Source organism: Castor canadensis, chromosome 8, assembly GCF_047511655.1.
Source record: "Castor canadensis chromosome 8, mCasCan1.hap1v2, whole genome shotgun sequence".
NCBI classification, from domain to species: Eukaryota; Metazoa; Chordata; class Mammalia; order Rodentia; family Castoridae; genus Castor; species Castor canadensis.
In genome coordinates, this window is record NC_133393.1 from 133,784,742 (window position 1) to 133,808,031 (window position 23,290).

Sequence of the window (23,290 nt, forward strand, 5' to 3'; positions counted from 1 at the left end):
GAAAGGATTAGGATCCAATTTCATTTTGCTCTAAAGTAAAGGTGATCTACTCAATCTTTACAGGGATCCTGAGGCCTAAACAACTTTTATAATAATAGAAAGTAATTTGCCTTTCCACTTTTTATACTTCTCTCACAAGTGTACAGAATTTTCCAGAGTACACGGCACAGAATATTGCAATAGACTAACATGCAAAAGAATGCACAGGGATGTGAGAATCCAGCTGCTTTGTCTAAAGCAGTTGTGCAAGTATGTAAAACAATGTTAATATTGTCATATTATTATCAAAAGTTATTTTTCATTTTAAATATGGCCAGGCACCAATGACTCATGCCTGTAATCCTAACTACATGGGAGGTTAAAATCAGAGGGATCTCAGTTTGAGGCCAGTCTTGGCAGGGAATTTGTGAAACCCCATCTCAACCAAAAGTTGGGAGCAGTGGATCATCCCTGTCAGCCCAAGCTACGCTGGAGCCTGAGATAAGAGAGGATTGTGGTTCCAAGCCAAGTTTGTGAAACCCCATCTCAACACAAAAAAACCTAGGCTGCAGGCTTGGCTCAAGTGGCTGAGCACCTGCCTAGCAAGTGCAAAGCCCTGAGTTCAAACCCCAGTCCAAAAAAAAAATCCTCAGCATGTGTGTGCATGTGGGTATAAAATGTAGTATTTGTTATTTTCAAGTAAATTGCAATTTCTTATCATTTACATTTTCTGTTTTCATTTACAATACAAAAATACAAACAGATATAACTCACATACACAAAGGTCTTAAGGGTCTTTAACAAACATTTAAGAGTATTTCTATATCAGTCTAAGAAGGCTGAAACCCTATTTCTCTAAGGTATTCTCAACCAATTTTCAAATTTAAAAGCTGGTCTTCTAAACTGATTTGCTCACAAGGATTAAGGGGGCTATGTAAATAATACCCTCCTAGATCTCACCATATTATAAACTCTGTAAGGACAGAAGCTTTTTAAAAGAAAATTTTGTCTCTCCCTACTCTTAATCACATCACTCACATTTAAAAAAGTGCTGAATCAAACCACAATACTTCTCACTGTGTATTTGTAAATTGTCACTTTACTTTGTTCTTTAATTAGCATAAAAGTTTCTACAGTAGTGCATCATCTCAAAATGAACTGAAATGTCATCAAAAAGCTGGAAAGATAAGCCTGCTGCTTGCTGATCACACTGATGTGAGAGATCCTATGGCATCCAGCTAATCACTTACCCTTTTAACCACCTCACTCTAGTAGGAAGAAATTAAAACAGCACTTTAGGGACTTAATTTTAATAAGAAAAATTAGGTAAAAAATACATTTACATATTTTCAAAGATCACATTCTTACAGGCACTATGAAAATGAAACTTTAATTCCTTTCAAAAATAATAATTTAATACAATATGACATATTTTCAATTATGTCCAAGTAATATTACAGTTTGTTTTCAGGTTTATAAGTACATCTCACAAAATTTCTTACTTTTTAAATATTCACATAGGTTTCGATGAGAAGGTTCTCAGCATATTTGACACAAGGTAAATACGAATTTTCTCGTGTTTTAAAAGGAAAAAAATAGAAATGTGCAGGCAACTTTCTGGCCTTTGTTTCTAAGAGACTTCTGAACTGGACAACTAAATTTGCTATTTTGTCACTCTATAGTATGTGACACAAGAATGGTTTGTTACATTTTTTTAAACTAACACTTTATTAGAATCTTTGTAAAACAGATTCCACTGGATAATGGCCAATTTTCCTCAACAATAGAAGACTTGACAGCATGTTAAAAACATTAGAACTCTTCAACCTTCTGGTAAATACCCAGCAAAAAGAGTCTTCTGAATACTGAATGAGTTTACCTCAAAACCTTCAGAAAAGTTTTTTTTTTTTTTTTTGAGGGAAGAGACCCCAATACTCTACATTACTTGCTGAATGGAAAATTAGAAACAGTTCACATACCAATCCTAAAACGGAGGGAACATAAGACAAACAAGTATATTCTACTTTCTTTATAACATCTACAATAAAGGCTAGATCATAAGACTTCAATCAAAACAGTAAGAAGAAAATTTGTACCTAACTAAACTCCATAGATACAACTTTGGATTGTTCCAAAGATTTTCATTTTTATTTGTAGGAATTTCTATTGTACTAATTCCACTTATTTAGGAAACTTCAGAATACTAGAAATAGAAAACTAAAGTACTGGACTAGATTAACATAAAGAAAAAAGACACTTACGCCTAATTCTAGCTACTCAGGAGGCAGAGAGCAGGAGGATTACGGTTGGAAGCCAGCCCAGGCAAATAGTTCCCTAAGACCCTATCTCAAAAACACCCATCACAAAGAGTGGCTCAAGCGGTAAAAAAGCCTGCCTAGTAAGCATGAGGTCCTGAGTTCAAACTCCAGTGCCACCAAAAAAAAAAAAAGCAAGAAGTGCATATGCATTAAATGACATTTTAAAAAATATTCAAAGGAGGGTTTCCTATGAGAACAAGAGAATCATTTAAAAGTCATGCTTGAATTAACCAGAATTCTGATTAACAGGATACTTCTGGCTGTTTGAATTCTCTACTCAGTGGAATTAAATGGATTCTAGTTAATGAAAGATCAGCTACATGGGCCTAGATTCTCTCTTTCTTCATTATTGCTCATTACCTGTTCAGTCTTGATCCTCAAAAACAAGATGTAACATATTTCTACATTTAATTAACACCTTGGTGAAATGTTAATTATATACAACTTTGGCACTAGTGATGAGGCCTTACAGCACACAGGAAATCTACTTTGTGCAACAGAAATTGATAGTAAATTTTAGAGTAAGCCTTACCTTGGTTCAAATCCTGATTCATTTGGACACTGGGGAGAGTGAGGACTATAACACTGAGAAAGCTACAGGTTATTTCCTCTTTAGAGAAAGAAATTAACAACTACTTAAAAAGGATGTGAGATCTAAACTAGAATGTATGTGTTGTGGCTAGCACACACATTCAACAGTTGTTACGTCCTCCATTATAAACTCCCAAATTATGAATATCAAATATATGTATACTGTATATAAAAACTGCAGACTATACCCACTGACTCCCCTATTCCCCATCACAGACAAACTGAGAGATTAAATAACTTTTGTGGGGTAATATGAGAACCAAGTTAGTAAAAGTAATTTCTACAAAAAATATTCTCAATTTCAAATAACTAACCTACAAACAGAAATTTCCCACTAGGCAATACTTAGGTCAAGAACAGACTGAATAGCTCTGTAAAGTTGATATTTTGTATATACACAGAACTGGCAAGTGAAAACTGACCAAGGAAGCAAAAAGATCTTTCTCCATTTAGGCATCTGCCTTCCTGCTGACCCTGATAATTTTCATCCTCATCTCCAGATATCCCATTCACAGTGAAAGCTTCATTGCCTTGAAGAAATTACTCCTAGCTTCTATTCCCTTCAGGTGTTTTGCCAGGCCTCTCTGCTTTGCACAAGTATATCCCTTTACCTGGAAAAACTAGCCCCTCAGTCCTCTTGATAAACTCTTATTTTTTCTTCATAATTTTATTCAAAAACCCCTTTTTCTTCTATGAATCAATACCAGAAATCTCAAGACCCTGTGAAAGTCAGGGAGAGGAATGGTAGTTCTAGGGAGAAGTAATTACTTCTCCAAACGAAAAAAGCAAATTGAGACTGGCAGCATGGCTCAAGTGGTAGAGAGCCTGGCTAGCAAGCACAAGACCCTGAGTTCAAACCCAGCACCACAAAACAAACAAACAAACAAAAAGTTGAAATAGAGTGAATACTAGTCAAGTTGTAAGAGTAAGGGCAAACAAGAAGGGCATATGAGGATGATCATCAGGGAAAAACAAAGAGGCACAGCAGAGTGGCATTGCAGGGAGCAGAAGGAAGGTACATATACTTGTGCCTACTCTAATGCATAAGTAAGTCATATGCCCCCATTTTGGTCAACGATCAGACTGCACATGTTAGTGGTCCCATAAGATTATGATGGAGCTGAAAAATTCCTATCACTTGGTGATGCCACAGTACAATGCATTACTCTTATCTATGATACTGATGGTGTGAGCAAACCTACTGCACTACCAGTCATATAAAAGCATAACACATACAATTATGCACAGTACATAGTACTTGATAATGAAATAAAATGTTTTGATGTACATATTTACCACGCTATACTTTTTATCATTAGTGTACTACTTACATGAAAAAAAAAAACTACAAAACAGTATGCCATGTTACATAAGCAGCACCCTCAAATGTTTTGCGTTTGTCGCATCTCTTTATTGCATCAAGGAGCCATGTTGAGCTGGCACAGTGGTTCACGCCTGTAATCCTAACTATTTGAGAAGCTGAAATTGAGAAGATCATGGTCCTAGGCCAGACCAGGCAGATACTCTGGGAGACCCTATCTCCAAAATAACTTGAGCAAAATGGCTCAAGTGGCAGAGCGTCTGCTTTGCAACCAAGAAGCCCTGAGTCTAAACCCCAGTCCCAACTATAACTTTATAAAAAGTTATGATAGATCATCTACCTACATCAGGGAGCATCCACTAACAACAGCCCCAGTGTCTTAATAAAACAGATACATTTACTGGTATCAGAGAGGCCATGTCAGTGAGGAACTCTAAGGAAGGTGAGAGATAGAACACAGACAAGTTGAATAAGCAAGAACAGAATGAAAAACAGGATGGGAAAAACTGAATATTAACAATCCACAATAGTAACAATCACCAGAAGAAAAGATACTCAAATATATTACAACAGAGAAAGTAAACTTTAAAACAATTTCCCTAACTGTAAAATAAACTTAAAACTATGATTTGCAATTGACACAATGAAATGCTTAAAATGTTTCCAGAATATTGAGAATTTTTACCCACCAACGCTAAATGTATAAGCAGTTTTTTACAATAAATCATTTAAAGCACCTGTAAGACCAAAAACATCCTTATGTAGAATTTATTTAAAAGAGGGAAGGAGGCAGGGAAATGGTGAAGGACAGTGAATATGGTGCAAATACTGTATACACATACATGTAAATGGAAAAATGACACCTGCTGAAACTACTCCAGGAATAGGGGGAGGAGAGAATGAAGGAGAATGGTGGAGGTGAATTCAAGTATATCTTATAAGAACTTTTGTAAATGCCACAATGCACTCCCACTCAGCACAATAATGAAGAAATAAGTGAGTACAAGTATTTATTTAAAAGAAAGGTTAAATAACCAGGCATATTGCACAGGCCCATAAAGTTGTAATCACTGATGATATCAAAGATTACTGCTGCTACAATTCATAATAATGTATCAGTATTGGTTCATTACTTGTGACAAAGTACCACACCAATACTGATACATTTTTATTAACTAAAGTCCAGACTTTATTTAAATTTTCTTAGTTTTTCTCTAATGGACTCCTTCTGTTCCAGGATTCTATCCAGTTTATCACGTATTATAATAATCACGTTAGGATCCTGTTGGATGTGACCATCTCTCTTGACTTCCCTGTTCTTGATGATCTTGAGAATTTTGAGGAAAACCACTCAAGTATTTTACAGAATATCCCTCAACTAGGATTTGCCATTTTCTCATGATTAAACAGGGTTATAATTTTCAGGGAAGAAGACCGTAGTGATGAAGTACCATTCTCACCACATCATACTATCAACATGACTTGCAATTGTTGATGCTAGGTAACTTTAAGTAGTGCTTTCCAGGTTTCTCCTATATCAATTTATCCTTGTCCCCATTTTCCATGCTGTACTCTTTGGAAAAAAGTTACTTTGTCTAGCCCACATTTAAGGAGTGAGTAGTTGTGTCATATAGTCTTGAGGAGTATCTACATAAATTATTTATAATTCTTCTGCACAGGAGATTTGCTTATTCATCCCCATTTATTTAGTCAATCACTTATTTCTATCAGTATGAACTCGTGGATGTTATTTTATACTTTGGATCATAGTACTTCATTTTGTTGCCCAAATTATTCCAGCATTGGCCACTGTACAGTCTTTCAGTTGCTTTGTCTCTTAAACAAAGCCAAATCCTTGGTTTTGAGTATTCCTTACAAGATGTATTCCACTACAACATGCTCCAGCTTCATCTTATATGTTTATTTCCTTTCCCAGTCCAAGAATCAGCCATTTCTCCAAAGAGGCCTGGTTTCTTTTATTGGGAAATGCTATTAGAAACTAAAATCTGGGGTACTTAAGTATGCTAATAACTACTGAAATGTCATTGCGTCTAGACCATCTCAGCTGACAGGCATGGATATGTACAATACTCTTGTTCTCACAATCTAAATTTTACATTCATTGTATACATACAGAGGTGTGTGTATATACACACATATAGATATCTATGTATCTGTATCTTTATAGACATCTATATATCTATCTTTGTATGCATATACATACACACACACACACACACACACAGAAAGAGAGAGAGAGAGAGAGAGAGACAGAGATTCATTTTGCACCTTAGAGGCAAAAGACAGGAAACATCCCAAGTGTCCACAAAGGGCCAAGTGGCTAAACTAAGGTACATCCACATAATGAAATACTATGCAGCTATTAAAAATAAGCATTTCCTTGGATCTGTAAAGACATCCAAAGTAAAATATACATTCCTTTATAATCACAAAAAGAAACATAGGAAAGATACTAAAACAAACATTTACCTACAAAAGGTATAGGAGGAAAACAAGGAGAGAGCAAAAGAGGAAAACAAGACCTCTCTGTATACATCTCTCTACCTACTTGTAAGCTTCATCTATTTAAAAAATTGACTTTAACTTTTTCAAAAACATTAAAATGCCTACGCCAAAGTGGAAACATCTGAAGAGTTCAAATTCTAAGAAAAGACAAAAAAAGTACTTTTGAAGAGTAAATAGTATGGGCCAAGGTATCTCTAATCTAATGACAGTCATGTACCAAACAATTTTTCAGAAACTAATACAACAGAAGTATTTCAAGTCAAACTCAGTTGAATTTAAAGAACTTTAAGATTAACCTACTCTCAGAACTTTCATATAACTAAAGTGAATAACTATTAAAAGAAAAGCAGGAAGTAAAGCTTAAAGAACTGCAAAATCATTTGTAGAGAAACAATACTTATATTCTTGATAATAAAATATGGTGACAATTATATTTATAGTTGAATAAAAGGATCCCATTTCTACATATTATAAATCTACTATTTGTATCTCTGTTTCCCTAATAAAATGGTGAAACCAATTTCTAACATACAGAAACATTTCCTTATTGGAAGATAGAAACGGCAGAGGGTTTGCTAATTAAACACGTTTTCCTAAGTGTTCCTAAGAGATGTCTCTAAGGTGAACCAAACTAGAACAAAAAGCCACAGGCAGCTCTTTCAGCATTCTCAATGTGGGGAAGCAACTCTTCTGAGGCTGCTTCTGAAACATCAACATTTCACAAAATGCCATCAATTCAACTTTCAGAAGCAGCCTGTTTGCAACGGTTCACAAAACTTTTCCAGCCAGGCATAGTGGCTCACACCTGTAATCCTAGCTACTTGGGAGGCAGACATCAGGAGGATGGCAGTTCAAGGTCAGCCAGGGCACAAAGTTCACGAGACCCCCATCTCAACCAGTGATTAGGTGGGATGGTGTATGCTTCTCACCTTAGTTACTCCAGGAAACACAAATAGCAGGATGGTGGTCCAGGCCATCCCAGGCATAAAGTGAGACTCTACCTCAAAAATGACCAAAGCAAAAAGGGCTGTGGAGAGGCTCAGGAGATATAGTGCCTGCCTAGCAAGTATATGGCCCTAAATTCAACCCCCAGTACAACAATAAAACAAAACAAAAAACCTTTCACAAGAGTTTCACTGTAGAAAAATGAATACTGCCATAAAAAATGTTCAATGTGTAACTGAATGCTACAGATATATAAAATACAAACTTCCTTCTGGAATAACACTGTGATCTCATCTCCTACCTCAACAAGCAACCTTTACTTGTTTATCTCTACCATGAAATACTTATCAGACAGGTACAGAATAGCATTATTTTTAAAGGAATGTAAACTCATTTTTCATAACCCTCCAGGTTTTACATCCTCTTTTATCCTAGGAAATGCTTCTCTTCTCTACTTATAAAGCTTTAGCACCACCTCCTCTGAGAAATCTATGAAAATATTTACAGCAAAATGTCACTCACTTAGGCTAGGTGTAGTGGCTCATGTCTGTAATCCTGGCTCCTTTGCAGGCAGAAATGGGAGGTTTGAGACCAGCCTGAGCAAAAAAAGTTAGTAAATCCCATCTCAGAGAACAAGTCATATGTGGTGGAGCACATCTCTGAATCCAGTATGTGGGAGGAATAGGAAGAAGGCTCATGATCTGAGGCCAGCCCAAATAAAAAGCTGGAAACACTATCTGAAAAATATCTACAGCAAAAAGGCTGAGGACATGACTCAAGTGGCAGAGTGCTTGCCTAGCAAATTCTAGGCCATGGTAGTATTCAGGTATTAGCCCCCGCCAAAAAAAAGAAAAAAAAAAGTCACTCATGCCTCTCTTCATGATAACCCAAAGTTTATCTTTGGTAGTAACATGAATGAACTGATAAAGTCACTGATAAACTAACTAATGTACCTAGTGAGATGCTCTTTAAATTGTAAAATGTGTATAATGGGTCAGAGAATGTTATATTCCAATTCCTGTACTGTTGTACATATGCTGACATACTTAAGAGTTCAAATTTTATAGTACAGAGACAGTTTTGAAGAAAAAACAGAGCAAACACAGCTGACAGGACCAACTGCAATTTTCTTCCAAAAACTTAATTACAACCTCTTAGATTTTTTGTTTGCCACTCATAAAAGTATAATAAAAACACATAAATTTATCAAAACTATTAGGAGAAAAAAATGAGTGTCTTGACATACCAAATATTAAGATATAAGGTACTGATAATTAAAATAAGCTGAGATGAGTATAATGAATAGAAGAGCAAAAAATATTACCTTAGGATAAAATTTATATATATGTATCAATTTAATTAAAAAAAGAATATATCACAAAAGAATTTTTTTTAAGTTGTCAGAATTAAGGCATGATAATGCTCTCCTCCTTAGCAATTTGGGGAAAAAACAGAGGGAAAAAAAAAAATCCAACATCCCAGCAAAGGAATTCAAATACAATTAATGATATCTTCATACAAACAGATAATCCAAAGCAAACATTTTAAAAATTAGTGTAGTCAGACTTGAGTTGCTGTGACAAAATATCTGACATACACAACTTAAGGTAAGAAAGATTTTACTCAGTTCCAGAGGTATGAGTGGTGGAGTAGCTCATATCATGATGGACAGGAAGTACAGCAGAGCCACAACAGGAAGAACCAGGGCAAGGTATAGCTGCCAAGGACACACCCCCAGTGACCTACTACCTCCAACCAGCCCCCACCTTCCACTGTTCTACCACCACCTAATAGTCTATTCAAATGTTGAATCCATCAATGTATTAAACCACTCATTATGTCAGATCTAAACAACTCTGGAAATACCCTTACAGACACACTCAAGAGGGTACACTTTACTAACCTAAGTGTTTCTCAATACAATCAAGTTAGCAGTCAAAATTAACCATCACAAGTCCACCCTTTGTCAACCTGACACCCAAACACATCTCCGTGAAGTATCACATTCTACCCCTAGCCCACAAGTCTCATGTTTATTGCATAATGCAAAGTGCATTCAGTCCATCTCTATGAGTCTCCATAGTCTTAAGAGTTCCAATATTGTTCATAAGCCCAAGTTCAAAGTCTTCTCTGAGACTCCAAGCAACTCTTAGCTGTGAATCTCTGCAAAATTAAAATCAAAAAGCAAGTTACATACTTCTAATATACAATATCAAAGAGTAAACATTACCTTTCCAAAAGAGGGGAATAGGAGAAAAGCAAGAAAGGATCAGACAAAAGCAAGGCCAGGATCCAGAAGGGCAAACGTTAAATCCTGCAGCAACATGTCCGCCATCTGGGGAAGGTGTGCCAGCATGTGGGCCCCAAGAGGTCTTAGAGAAGCCCTGCCCCTACTGTCTTGCTGGGTTGCAGCCCACATGATCTCTCTGACTGGTTTTCTTCATTTCCTGCAGCTTTCCTCAGCAGATACTCCTAGATCCTGGAATAGCCAATATCCTAGGGTTTCAAATGCATCTTTGGCTTCCCTTTCATAGCTTCACACACTACCCTCTTAGGGGATGCCTGCAGGGATCCTGACACTGTCAGATATTGACTGGTCTCACAGGATTTACTTTGAAATCTGGGTTGAAGCCTCCATGACCCCAAAACTATTGCATTCTGCATGCCTGCAAAACTAGTATCACATGAATAACTTCAAGTTCTGCGGCCCCCTCAAGCAATAGCCAGCCCCCCTTGGGCCATGACTGAGCAGCCTCTACATGGCTAAAAGCTGAGAAACACTTCCCTAGGTGGCCCTGTGTGAGCAGGTTGCCCCAAAGCTCTCTTCTCAAAACAATCTTTAAAATAAGTTTAAAACCTTCACACCCTTCAGCTTGTGTCTGGTGGGGTCCAGCTAATTACTGAGATGACCTCAAGGTATCTTTCCTAGTAGCTTGGTGCAAAGTACTCAGCCTCTTTTTAGTGGCTCTAATCTCTAACTTTCCTTGGACCAACTTTACATCCACCTCTCTTCCACATAAAATGCAATTTTTCAAGCCTTTCAGCTCTGCTTTTTGCTCACAATCACCACAGCAAACATGGTTAAAAGCAGTCAGCAAAACCTATGCCACAGCCTGAATTCTAAGTTGCCTTGAAAATTTTTCTACCAAATTAATTCCATCACCTTTAAACTTAACTTCCCACAGTCTCAGGACATAGAATATACACGAGTTCTTCACCAGAATGTAGTACCAATGGCCTCTACTCCAAATCCTAACAGTCCTTTTTCCCACTAGAAACATGAGCACAATTTTTACTGTCCACATTCCTATCAGCATTCTGGTCTTTCAATCTTCTGAGCTCCCTCCAGAATTGCATGTCAAGCTCTGCTTATAGCGTTCTAGGAATTCTCTAGCCCAGACCTCCAAAATTTTCCAAATTCCTCTCACAAACCACTTCCAAAGGTTTCTGATCTGCTTCACTTGGTGAAATCACAGCAAAAATCACACTTCTCTGGTATAAAATACATAACTTAAAGGAAGAAAGATTTATTGCTCAGTTTCCAAGGTTTTAGTTCATCATGGTGGAAAGGATATGGCAGAGAGAGCACATCATGGCAGCAAGAAGCAGAGTGGAGCAAGGGCAAGACATAGTCACCAAGGACACGCCCCCAGTAACTTATTTCCTCCATCCAGGCCTTACCTTCCACAGTCCTTCCACCTCCCAATAATCTATTCAAATCTTGAATCCATCAATGGATTAAACCACTCATGATCTAACTGTCTCTGAAAAGTCCCTCACAGACATCCCCAGAGGTATGCTTTAAAAGTCAGTCCAATCAAGTTGATACTCAAGATTAACCACCACAGTTAAAGTCTCTGAAAACAGATGTGACACATTACCAGACAGACAATACTAGAAAAAGCTTGATGGATTTTCATATATGAATAGCATTTCTGGATACCTATGCCCTAAGGAAATGTCAAATTGAAGGGGGTAGGGGTTATCACATGTTCAAGTTTGTCACAGGACAACTTAACCATAATCAAATATGAAAAATAACAATTTTTAAACACTATGAAATGGTTAAACGTCTTTTGATAGACTGATGCATACACTAAAAATGACAGCCAAAAGAATTATTTGGTACCTTAAGAAATCTTATGCTGCATTACAAAAAGTGTCTTGGGGCTAGGGACATGGCTTAGGTGATAAAGTGCCTGCCTAGCAAACACTAGCAAAGTGCTGAGTTCAAACATCAGTAATGCCAAAAAAGAAAATAATCTTAAACAAAAAATAGAAGACTAATGAAAAACCAAGGAAAAAGTGGTACAGCGCTTGCCTTGCAAGCATGAAGCTCTGAGTTCAAACCTCAGTACTGCAAAAATAAAAAAAAAAAGATACAAAATTTAAAAAATAAAAGACTTTTATATATACACTTAAAAGCACCACCCCCCCAAAAAAAAATCTGATAAAGCTAGAAGGTTCAGTGTAGAATAAAAACAGAGGAAAAAATGAGATGGAATGACAGAAAGTTTAAATCACTTTGCCTTTACTTTAAATTTAACTTGTAGCTGAGTGAATCCTTCCCTTAACACTATGCTAAACTCTTCAGATTAATGGAGAATTGCATGGAAACCCAGGCCCAAAGATTGTGATTCACTTGTTCTGGGGCAGACACACACACACTTACATACATAAGTGTCTTTGGCTTTTTTTTGGTTTTTTTAATCAACAAGAGTAGTTCCAAAGTTCAGGTTTATCTGTTGACCTAGAACAACAGATAATAAATAATAATAAATAGGAAACTTTAGGACAAAGAATAAAATGCAAAGTCAGTTTCTTATTTGGGTTGGTAAATTATAAGACCAATTATTCTGTTTTCAAAAAACTTGAATCATACAGGAGAGTTATCAACAAAGAAAGCAGGTACTATGCAAACTGCCTCAACATCAAACAAGTGGTAAAACACAGGTCTAAAGAATGAACACAGATCAGGGTAAATGGTTAAAAGAAAAAACTGGAGCCAGACATGGTAGGACATGGCTGTAATCCCAGCTAATCCAGAAGCAGAAATTGGGAGGATCTCAGTTCAAGACCAACCTAGGCAACAAGTTATTTATTCAACAAAAAGCTGAATGTGATGGTACACATCTGCAATCCCAACCACACAGGAGATATAGGTTGGAAGATCAGGGTCCAAGGTCAGCCCTGGGAAAAAAAAAATTGAGACTGTATCCTAAAAATAATTAAAGCCGAAGAGGGTTGGAGGTATGGCTCACGTGGTAGCATGTCTGCCTAAGAAGTGCCAGGCCCTGAGTTCAAATATCAGTCAGGGGGTAATGGAGGATGGGGGAAGGGGAGGACAATAAAAAGAAAAATTTGGTTGTCCATAAGTAAAAGTTTATCAATGTGCTTACAGGGTGATTATGTCTTCTTTATTCCTAATGGCCATTAGATAGGAAACCATGAATATTCTAGGTTATTTGATCCCTCTCTCCTACCCCTTACCCAACATACATGAAGGGTGCAATGTACAGCCATTGCTATCACTAGACAGTTCACTAGAGTGAGTCTCAAATTGAGTGGGAGTGGAAAGGCATATCAGAAAACCTGGGACATATATGTAGTTTAAGAAGCCAAACAAATTATTTTGATTTAATTTTCCTTGTGAATCACTAATTTAAACATTCATCAACATAAAGGAATGGACCAGTTAAACAAATATTTACTATCATTAACAATATTTCTCATTATACAAAGAATATTCACCAAAAAAACCCTGCTGTACCTTACAGAAGAAACTAACCCTTAAAAGGTAAACTTTCTAGCTTATGATCACATGGTTATCAGTTAGTGCTGAAGCAGTCTTTATAAAAAAGAATGAAAATAGATAACTAATGTTAAACTTTATTAAACAGAAACTGGAGTTGCAGATTTCTCAGAATATTATATATAAAATAAGCTCTTCAATAATTTTATAAGCTTTGTGGGCGGGGGGAGGATCAGAGGAAAATGGAAATTTAGGTAATAACATATGAAAAAGGGAGAAATTGACAAAAATCCATGCTCCCAAAATTATGAACAAAAATTATTACAAAATACAATGCTGACTCCACTATATCTGAAATGATAAATGTAGTACATCAGTGAGGAATTTGAAAATGGACCCAATCTCATAAGCTGTAAAAAATAATTTTTAACATTTCAAACTTGGTATTACCAAGCCATAATCTCTAATTTTTAAAATAAATCTATTACTTGTAACACATGATACTCTACTATAGCAGAGGTATAAATTTAAAACTCAGTTTTTTAAAAGTACTTAATTTGGGGCTGTGGAGTGGCTCAAGTGGTAGGGTGCCAGTCTAGCAAGCAAGCAGGAGGCCCTGAATTCAAATTCTAGTAACAACAAAAAAGGTACTTAATTTGAAAAGTGGACCATAAAATCATATAATTACAGTAATTCTATTAAAGAACAAACTCCTGATCAACTATATACATAAACTATCAGGGTAGCAGGAATGACATTAAACATACTGAGCAATTATTTACATGCAATTCTGCACTTCAGTAAATTCATGTAAATCTAGTTCTACATAGCTAAAGAGCTGGATTTTGTCAGAGATGAAATTTTTTTTCAGTTAAACCAAATTTTACTTAAGAAATTTACCCTTGGGGGGGTAGGGGAGGGGGTGGGGGGAAGGAGGGAGAAATGACCCAAACGTTGTAAAAAAAAAAAAAGAGAGAAATTTACCCTTGTTTTTAGACCTATAGTAATAAGTACTTTCTTGTTAGGGGAGGGGCTCAAGAGGTAGAACACCTGCCTAGCAAGCCCAAGGCCCCAAGTTCAAATCCTAGTACTGCCAAAAAAAAGTGCTTCCTTTTGTAATTTTGTGTTTCCAATTTGTCTGAAAGGAAGCAATCTTTGAAAGCTACATCCCTCTTTTCTCCGTTTTCACTGACAAATTAGTACAGCTCACATGTAATTAAAAAGTCACAATCATGCCCAATTACTGCACCTGCATGTTGGCCTACAAACTGCTTCTAGATTATTGTCACACAAGTATATCCAATAATGTATACCTCTACTATTCAAAATCTTTGATAGCTTTTATTTTCTACTATATCGGAATTTATTTTTGACTGTTTCTTGACCATGACTACTCTGACCCTAATTTACTAATTCAGTGTTGTCTCTCCTAATTATATCACTTCATTGGATTGACTGATACATAGTATGGTGGAACTACAAAAACAAAAATCAGGCCCTCTGAAGCACAAAGTCAGCCAAAAGGGGGAGATTCTTGTATATAATTAAGTACAATATAATGTATTCAGTACTATACTAGACATAAATGCTAAATAACAGAGCCTCTACGGCTGTCAGAGTAGAACAAAGAAAACGTCAGAAGAAGTGACATTTGGCCTAAAAAATGAGAACTGCTCTCCAGGTAAGTGTCACAGCATTGCAGTGTCAACACACCATTTTCCTCATCTTTGAATCACAGTGTCTAATACACATTTCCATTTTCCTCTGATGCATTCTTTAAAAATAAGACTTAAAAATACTTATTAACTTAAAACGTTTCAATAGGGTGAAGAGTTTCAATTTGTTAGCTGGTAATTTCTCACAAATACATCACTTTTTATCAACAATTATTTATATTATTGAGCATTCATTTATAGTAGAAACAAATATTAGCCATCAATTAAAAATATAGCTTGTGGACTGGAGGCATAGCTCAAGTGGTAGAGTGCCTTCTTTGCAAGTATAAAGCCCTGAGTTCAAATGCTAGTCCTGCCAAAACAAATCTCACACACACACACAAACACACAGCTTGATTAAATAAATACATAACCTGAGAAAGAAAAAGTAACTAAGTTACAGTAAAAGAAAAAATATTATTGGGCCCTTTACCCATTGTTAAACTTAGAAAATTCTTGAAAGTATTTTATACTAACAAGTGCATAAAACAGAGAAGGATGTACTATTTAAGCCAGGATGGCTTTGAACTCACCATCTTTCTTACTCAGCCTCCCCAGTGTTAAGATTACAGATATGGACCATCATGTTCAGCTAAACCTTTTTTGTTTTTAATTAATTTTTATGGCAACAAAAGAAAGAAAACAAATTTCACTGATTTTTTGCTTTAATGGACCACTTTCAGGCAATAACATTCTCTGTCCTTTAAATGTGAGCAAGAAAAAAACATCTATATTAACAATACTAATTTGCAATTTTTATATCTTGACTGGTTTTCACTGTAAAGTTTTACTTGAAAAAGTGAAATATGGTCTCATATTTCAGTTTTTCAGTGGCAGTCACATGTAAATAAAAACATACATCCAATACTTACACCTTACTTAAAACAAGCAATTACCAATATTAAAAGATAGCAGATATGTGTGAGTATGTGTGTATTTACCTTAAAGCAAATTTTCACACAATATTAGAGCAACCCATTCTCTGTATTTCTCTGGGGTTTGAAATCAGGGCTTCACACTTACTAGGCGCCACTCTACCACTTGAGCCACACCTCCAACCCTTTTTATTCTGGTTATTTTTGGAGATAAGGTCTTGCTTTTTTGTCCAGGTCAGCCTATGTTAGACTTCCCTTGTGGCACCATGGCTGGAATGACCACACACCAACCAACCACATCCAGCATTTGGTTGTGGGGTGGGGGAGGGGAGAATCCCTCAAACTTTTTGCCCAGGATGGACTTGAATTGGGATCCTCTGAATCCCAGCCTCCCAAGTAGATAGGATTATAGGTGTGTGCCTCTGGCACTCAACATCAAGCATCTTCACTAGCTTCCCTTTGATGGTATTATGATTGGGATTTTAAATGACCCCAAAAGCTTAGTCACCAATGCAGCAATGTCCAGGTGGGGCCTTTGGGAAATGATCAGATCTTAAGGGCTTTTACCTCATGAATGGATTAATCTATTTATGAATTCATAACTCAATGGCTATTGGGAGGTGTTGGAATCTTAAGGAAATGAAGTCTAGTTGAAGGAAGAAGGCACTTGGGGGCATGCCAATGAAGAGTGTATTTGTCCCCAGAACCTCTCTCCACCCTCTCTTTGCTTCCCAGCCACTATGAGGTAAGCAGCTTTGCTCTGCCCCACGCTGCCTACCATATTGTTTGGTCTCACCACAGGCCCAGTAACCATGGAGCCAAGTAACCATGGCCTGAAACCTCCAAAACCAGGGGCCAAAATAAATCTTTTCTCCTTTAAGTTGACTTTCTCAGTTATTTTGTCACAGTAATAACACAGATGGCATATACTTAAATAATGAAAGCTAATTTTTTTTGATGGGGGTGGATACTGGAGTTTGAACTAAGGGGCTGTGCTTGCTAGGCAGATACTCTACCACTTCAGCCATAACCCCAGCCTGAAAGATAATTTCAATGTGTAAAATCAAAACAAGTAAATATATACAAAAAAGAAAGTAAATGTATTTTCATCATAACGCCAAGCACATTTGGGGATTTTTGCTTCCTTTTTTTTTTTTTTTTTTGCTTTACAGCAGCCATATTCCTTTTACATACAAAGAACACTGAAGAATCCATGACTGAGGGTTGGTGGAGTGGCTCAAGTGGTAGAGCACCTGTCCAGCAAGCACAAAGCCCTGAGTTCAAACCCCTAATACCACCAGAAAAAAAAAAAAAAAAAAATCCGTGATTGAAAATAAATCCACAACTGCATGGCAATGAGTACCTGCACTCCCAGCACCTAGGAGGCAGATTGTAAATTCAAGGACAGTGTGAACGATATAGAAACCCTGTCTCAAAAATAAAATTTAAAAAAAATTCTAACTCAAAAAAAGAAAAATGAAAACTAATACAAATACTTTAATATCTTTTTAAGCACCGCAATTTGAATTCCTTTTGAATGATATACATGCCCTTCCTTATACATTTTTTGAATAGTTCAATTTTTATGCAGTGAAACTAGTTCAGTGGCATTTTCTAATTTTTATGAACTTTTCTAATTTACCACTGTTTGTACAGAGCAAACACTAACACTGAACTTTTTCGGCATTCTTTCCGTTGAGGCATGGTAGCTTAGTGGTTTAAATACTTAAACTGGAATTTCAGGATCACTATGGCAGTAGGACCCTGAAGATAATCACTCAACCTAAAGCCTTTGTTTCCCCATTTGAAAACAAGTGCAATACTTCGATTATTGGATTCTGGTAAGGATTTAACAAAATAACAGTACAGCCTCTAACAGAGGACACAATTAACATTAACTTCTTTCAAAGTTTATGTTATATAGTGAATGTTTGAGTGCCCCCATCACCAGATTCATAAACTGAGGCCCTAACCTCCCAGTGTTAAGGTTACTGGAGGTGAGCCTTTGACAGGTAATTACATTTTGTTTAGGACCTGAAGGTGGGCTCTTATAATGGGATTTGTGCCCTTATAAGACAAAAAAGAACTCTCCCTTTTTCTTTTTCCCTTCCTCTCTCCCGCTCCCTCTTTCTCATTCCTTCCCTCCACCTTCAGGCACCAGAGGAAATTTTAGAAGACCACACAGTTAAAAAGAGAAGTACCTACAAATGAGAAAGAAGATCCTCACTTGAACTCAACCAAGGTAACCTCAGACTTCTGGACTCAAGAATTGTGAGAAAATGTTTTAGTCACCCAGTGTATGGTATTTGTTATAGAAGCCCAAGAAGACTGGGATTGATTACAATAAATATTTTTAAAAAGAGACTTTAGAAAGCAAGGTATTTTCATGTCATTCCAACATGCCATGGATCTATAAATTTACCTCCTGAAAGACAGAATGTTACTGTTGTATGATACTGCAGAACATAACAACATTATCAGACTTATTGGTAAATGTCTATTGATTTTCCTAGTAGGCCAACAGGGAGAGCAAAATAAGAATAAGAACAGAAAGATACACTCAAAACCTTTTTTTTGGCCCTTGGCAATTCCACTTGGTCAATATTTTGCAGACAACAGAAGCAAGCACCAAAAAAAAAAAAAAAGTAAATACCAACTATACTGTGAGCAAAATAATGAAAAAGAATCCACTAATGATAGTAAGAATTCTCTTTTTTTTTTTTTTTTTGTAGGATTGGGGTTTGAACTCAGGGCTTCATGCTTGCAAAGCAGGTGCTCTACAGCTTGAGTCATACCTACAATCCATTTTGCTCTGGTTATTTTGGAGATGGGGTCTCGAGAACTATTTTACCCAGCTGTCCTCAAACTATGATCCTCCAGATCTCAGCCTCACAAGTAGCTAGGATTACAGGCGTGAGTCACCAGGCCTTGAGACAATAAAAATTCTTAAAAGCCAGTCTAATGAATCCTTTCTCTAGTAGTTCAAAGAAACTGGTAACATTACAGATTGCTAGTGAGCTATACAAAGTTTTCTAGCATAGGCAGTGTTTTACTTCACAAATGCTATACAAAGCACATTTTGAATACCATAAGCCTATTGCTTACCTTCAGCATTTACAATGCAAAATGCCATAATCACTTTATAAAAAATACTTTAAATAACTTTCCTATTTAAAGGTTTAAAATTACCCATTTAAAATTCAAAAGAACCTAAAATTGTTCTTCCTTTCCATATACAAAAGGAGAGACTACCCTAGAGAATTTTTTTATAACCTGGATTTAACATATAATGGCTTTTTTTTCCCCTAGTACTGCAATATATTCAATAAAGTAACTATCCACCTTGGAAATAAAAATGCCATGTAGAAGAATGGCAGGACATGATTTTATAATTTTATAAGGACTAGGGAATAGCAATAAAGATTTAAAGTGCAATGCCTTATAAACATTCAGCACTATTAAAGAAAATGGGGAATAATGTGTATTCACAGATAACTTTTTTTACATTAAGGGACAATTCTTCACTTCTGAAGAGCTTCCTCAGTAGCCATTATAGCTTCTACTATTCACAATAAAATATTTGTGCTGCTTTTCAATTAGTACTATCTCACCAATGAAAGGAAAGGAGGAAAATGTATTACAGAAAGAATGAGAAAAAACAAGCCTTGATAGAGCAAAATAAATGATTCTATATGCCATCTCTTTCCACCACAGGACTGAATCAGTATCTGAAAATTAGATGTATCAACAGACATATATTAAAATCTCCTTTGTCAACATATAACCTTTGATACACAGTAACTGCAGTTTAAAATTTCCACTTTTCATAAAACAAGGACTTATTAGAAAGTAGGTGTATAAACCTACCTCACACAATAAATCAATTCCTCCAATTTCATTTTTCCTTACTGTGCATGCATCTCTTCCTTTTGTCTTTCTGTTAGTCAGTATGCATGACAGGCTACAATTTTTTAAATACCTAAGACAAAAAGTTATTTTATTGGGCCTAATCAAAGGATGAGAATAACTAATATATTTTGTAAAACCTTTTTTTATAATAGGCAATTTAAGACATTAACAAGACTTTAATTCCAAATTTACTTTTTTTTTTTTTGATCGTAGAAGTAACGTGAAAATTTGCAGAAATAGAAAAAAACGTAATCAACAATAAATCCCACTATCCAGAAACGTTTAACTTTCTGGTAGATTTCCTGACAGAGACACAAATTTTGATTCTCTAAGCAGACAGTAATAAATATGCAGTTTAAAAAAATGTACCCTCAATATGGCCTTTTGATAAACATTATCTAAAACATCAAGTATGACATGTTAATTTCAAAGGTCTCCAAAATGTTTGTGTTGGGGTGGGGTAGGAAGGGAGTCCCAAAATTCAGAGAATGGTCCCTAAACTGAAATTTCCTAATTTTTATAGTGTCAACACTTTAATAGCAGCAAACTGCAAGACATGACTGTTTTTACAGTGACACCATCAAAAGTCCCTATATCGAACAGGCTTTACTTTTACTTTCTTTTATCCATATTTCAGTAATGTTTTTATTTTCATTGTAAAACAATCAAATAATATTAGCATTTAATTTTAAAGCAGCTTAAATTCAAAGACTCAGCGGTTTTTCTTTGAAGCATAGCATTCAAACTGTTAGTGCCTTTGGCCTATGACATGGTTTACCAGATAAAAGGACAACACTCTACATTTCAGTATTTTCTCATAACATTAAAAAATAAAAGGAATACTCCTTAAACAGTCACATTTTTCTTTGTTCTCACCCATTATTTATGGAACTATGCAGATGTCAGAATTAAAAAGACTGAATGACTTCATCAAACAAAGCAACACCCCAACGTTTAAGAAGCAAGCCAACTCCTGAAACTCAAAAAGAACAAAATAAAACCAGTGATATCCCCACGAGCAATTCTTTTTCCTAAAATTTAGCTTAGCCTTATTTCTAGCTTGAAGGGAAGTTTAGGTCAACTCAAGGGATCAAAGGTCTTAAAATCCCGTATATTTTCTTCTGCTCAATGGTTAACGAAGTCAACACAGTAACTCACATTTGTTACTTTGATCTTGTGGCACAAATGACTTTTAAAAGAAATCCTTCAACAAAGACTTTTTAAAAAAGAAAGAAAAAGAAAAAGTAAAGTTTAAGGCAAGAACTGTCTATCTTTAAGTCAAGCATTTCCTGTTAAGTGACAGAAGGTCTGGCTGACAGGAACACACTTTGCTGACCCTAGGAATGACCAAGACTCAAAACAAAATTTGTTACTTCTGTGTCTAGAAAATCAATTTGGCTAAGAGGCCATAAAAACATGACCAACAACGCGTCTTCGGTGGACAGATTAACATAAAGGAGAGGCGCCACGGATTTCAGCTAAATGCTTTTGCCATTTTTGCAGAAGAAAAGCTAATTGTTAATGGCCATGTGACATTGGCGCTCCCAGAAGGGAAAGGGTGGGAGGAAGAGAGAGGAGTTCAAGGCAGTTCAGGGTCAGAACAAGCTCAGGCATCCTGTCATTAGCAAACGTTCACCGAGCTGAAGGCAAAATACTGCTTACCCGAAAAGGAGTGGGTGAGAACTAGCGAGAATGAAGGGGGAAACCACAGGGGAGTCAATGTGGCAGTGTGGGGTGATGGGAGGAGAATCTGGAGCTATCCAGCTGAGTTGGGGAGCAAAAAAAAGCACCGGGCACAAAAACGCTGAGAAAAGCGACTGCAGCCAAGGCGACACTTGACCCCCCGCCCCCTTCCCCACTCGCCCCACCCCCGCCATGGGTTCTTAGGGTTTCCCACCTTCCTGCACCTCGGCTCTAGACCAACACTCCGGGGTGTGACCCGCCAGCAGGAGGCCGCCCCGATCTTTGTCTCGACGCGCCCCCCACGCGCGGGCTCCTCCTCCTGCTCCAGCTCCGCGCTCCCACCCGCGCACGGCCCCTGCGTCTCCAAGGAGCCCGGAGCGCCACCGCCTGCTCGCCCACCTCCCGCCGACCCGCGCCCCTTCCTGCCCCTCCCGGGCGCCTCCAGCTCCACCCCCGCCGAGGGGACCTTTGTGTCTCGGGGGACTTTCCGCCTCCTCTCCTCCTCCGCCTCCCCGGACACCAAAGCGGCAGCAAGCCCCGGAGGCGGCGGCACCGGGAAGACTCCCTAACCCCACCCCACCCCACCCCACCCTTGGATATGCCCAGGCGACCGGGGGTCCGCGCCGGACCCGACGAGTGACAGGCACACACGAGCCCCAGCGCCAAGCCGCCTCTCTCAACTTCGCCGCCGGGCCTGAGCCTCCTGCGGCCCCCCGTATCTCCCCCTCCCGGCCATGGGCGCACCCCCTTGCGGACCCGGCAGCAGGGGACAGGGTGGCTCGGTCGCCAACTCACCAGCAAGTGCGGGGACCGCGTCCCGAGGCGAGGCGCGAAGGGAAAGCGGCTCCGCCGACGCCCGCGGCAACCGGATGCAGGTCCGGGTCCCAGCGGCCGGCAGCCCCGAGGCGCCTTCGCCGCGGCGCAGGCCTCCGCCGCCGCAGCCGTCTTCCGGCTCCGGCCGAGGGTGCGGAGCTCCAGGGAGGGCCCGAGGGGGGGTCTCACGCGCGGCCGAACCCCCTGGTCAACATGGCTCCCGGGCCGTAGAGCCGCGCGGGCGGCCCACTAATCCCCGCTGAGAAACCGGGGCGGGAGCGAGACGGCCCGGCCCGGCTCCTTCTCCACGGCTGTGGGATTGGACCGTGCGGCGCTGAAAGAGAGCGCGGCAGCTGCTTTCGCTCTCTGCGTGTGCGTCGCTTTCGTACTCGGCAGCTGCGGCTTGACGCCTCCGCCTGTTCCTCGGAGGAGAGCGAGCGAGCGAGCGAGCAGAAAGACTTTTATTGAACCGATCCAACCAGCAGCGGCGGAGAAAGACGGCCGGCCACGGGAGCTTCCCTCACCCCCGCCTGTGCCGCTCGCCACGGGCAGCGCGACCCCTGCCGGCGGCGGCGGCGGCGGCGGGGGCGGGGCCTGCGGTTTGGGGGCGGGGCCTGAGAGTCGGGGCGGGGCGTGGTAGCCTCTGGAAACCGCGTCCCCAAGGTGGGCACCTGGGTGTCCCCAGCCTGTCTTCTGGGGCAGTGCGAGTGGCGAGGAGACCCACAGAAGTGGGAAGGCTGGGCAGTACCTGTCCACAGCGACTGGGGAAGAAATTCTCTGAATAATTCAGTCCTTTCATCTTCCCCCACACCCTGTCCCAACCAAAACCAATTTGAATTATCCATGTCCAGTACAGATAGCTG

At 38.6% G+C, this 23,290-nt stretch overlaps 1 protein-coding gene across 3 annotated transcripts in view; it reads right to left on the minus strand.

Annotated features, from left to right (window-relative positions):
- Nucleotides 1-22,543, minus strand: part of Cdk17 (cyclin dependent kinase 17) — a 113,434-nt gene extending 90,891 nt beyond the window's left edge. For 2 of the 3 annotated variants that reach the window (XM_020182993.2, XM_020182994.2), the window contains exon 1: nt 22,410-22,543. The gene's annotated coding sequence lies outside the window, so the exon portion shown is untranslated. Of the gene's footprint in view, nt 1-21,828; nt 21,947-22,409 lie in introns of those variants that run through there. The other variant, XM_074084167.1, reaches the window with a different exon arrangement.
- Nucleotides 22,544-23,290: the final 747 nt, after the last annotated feature.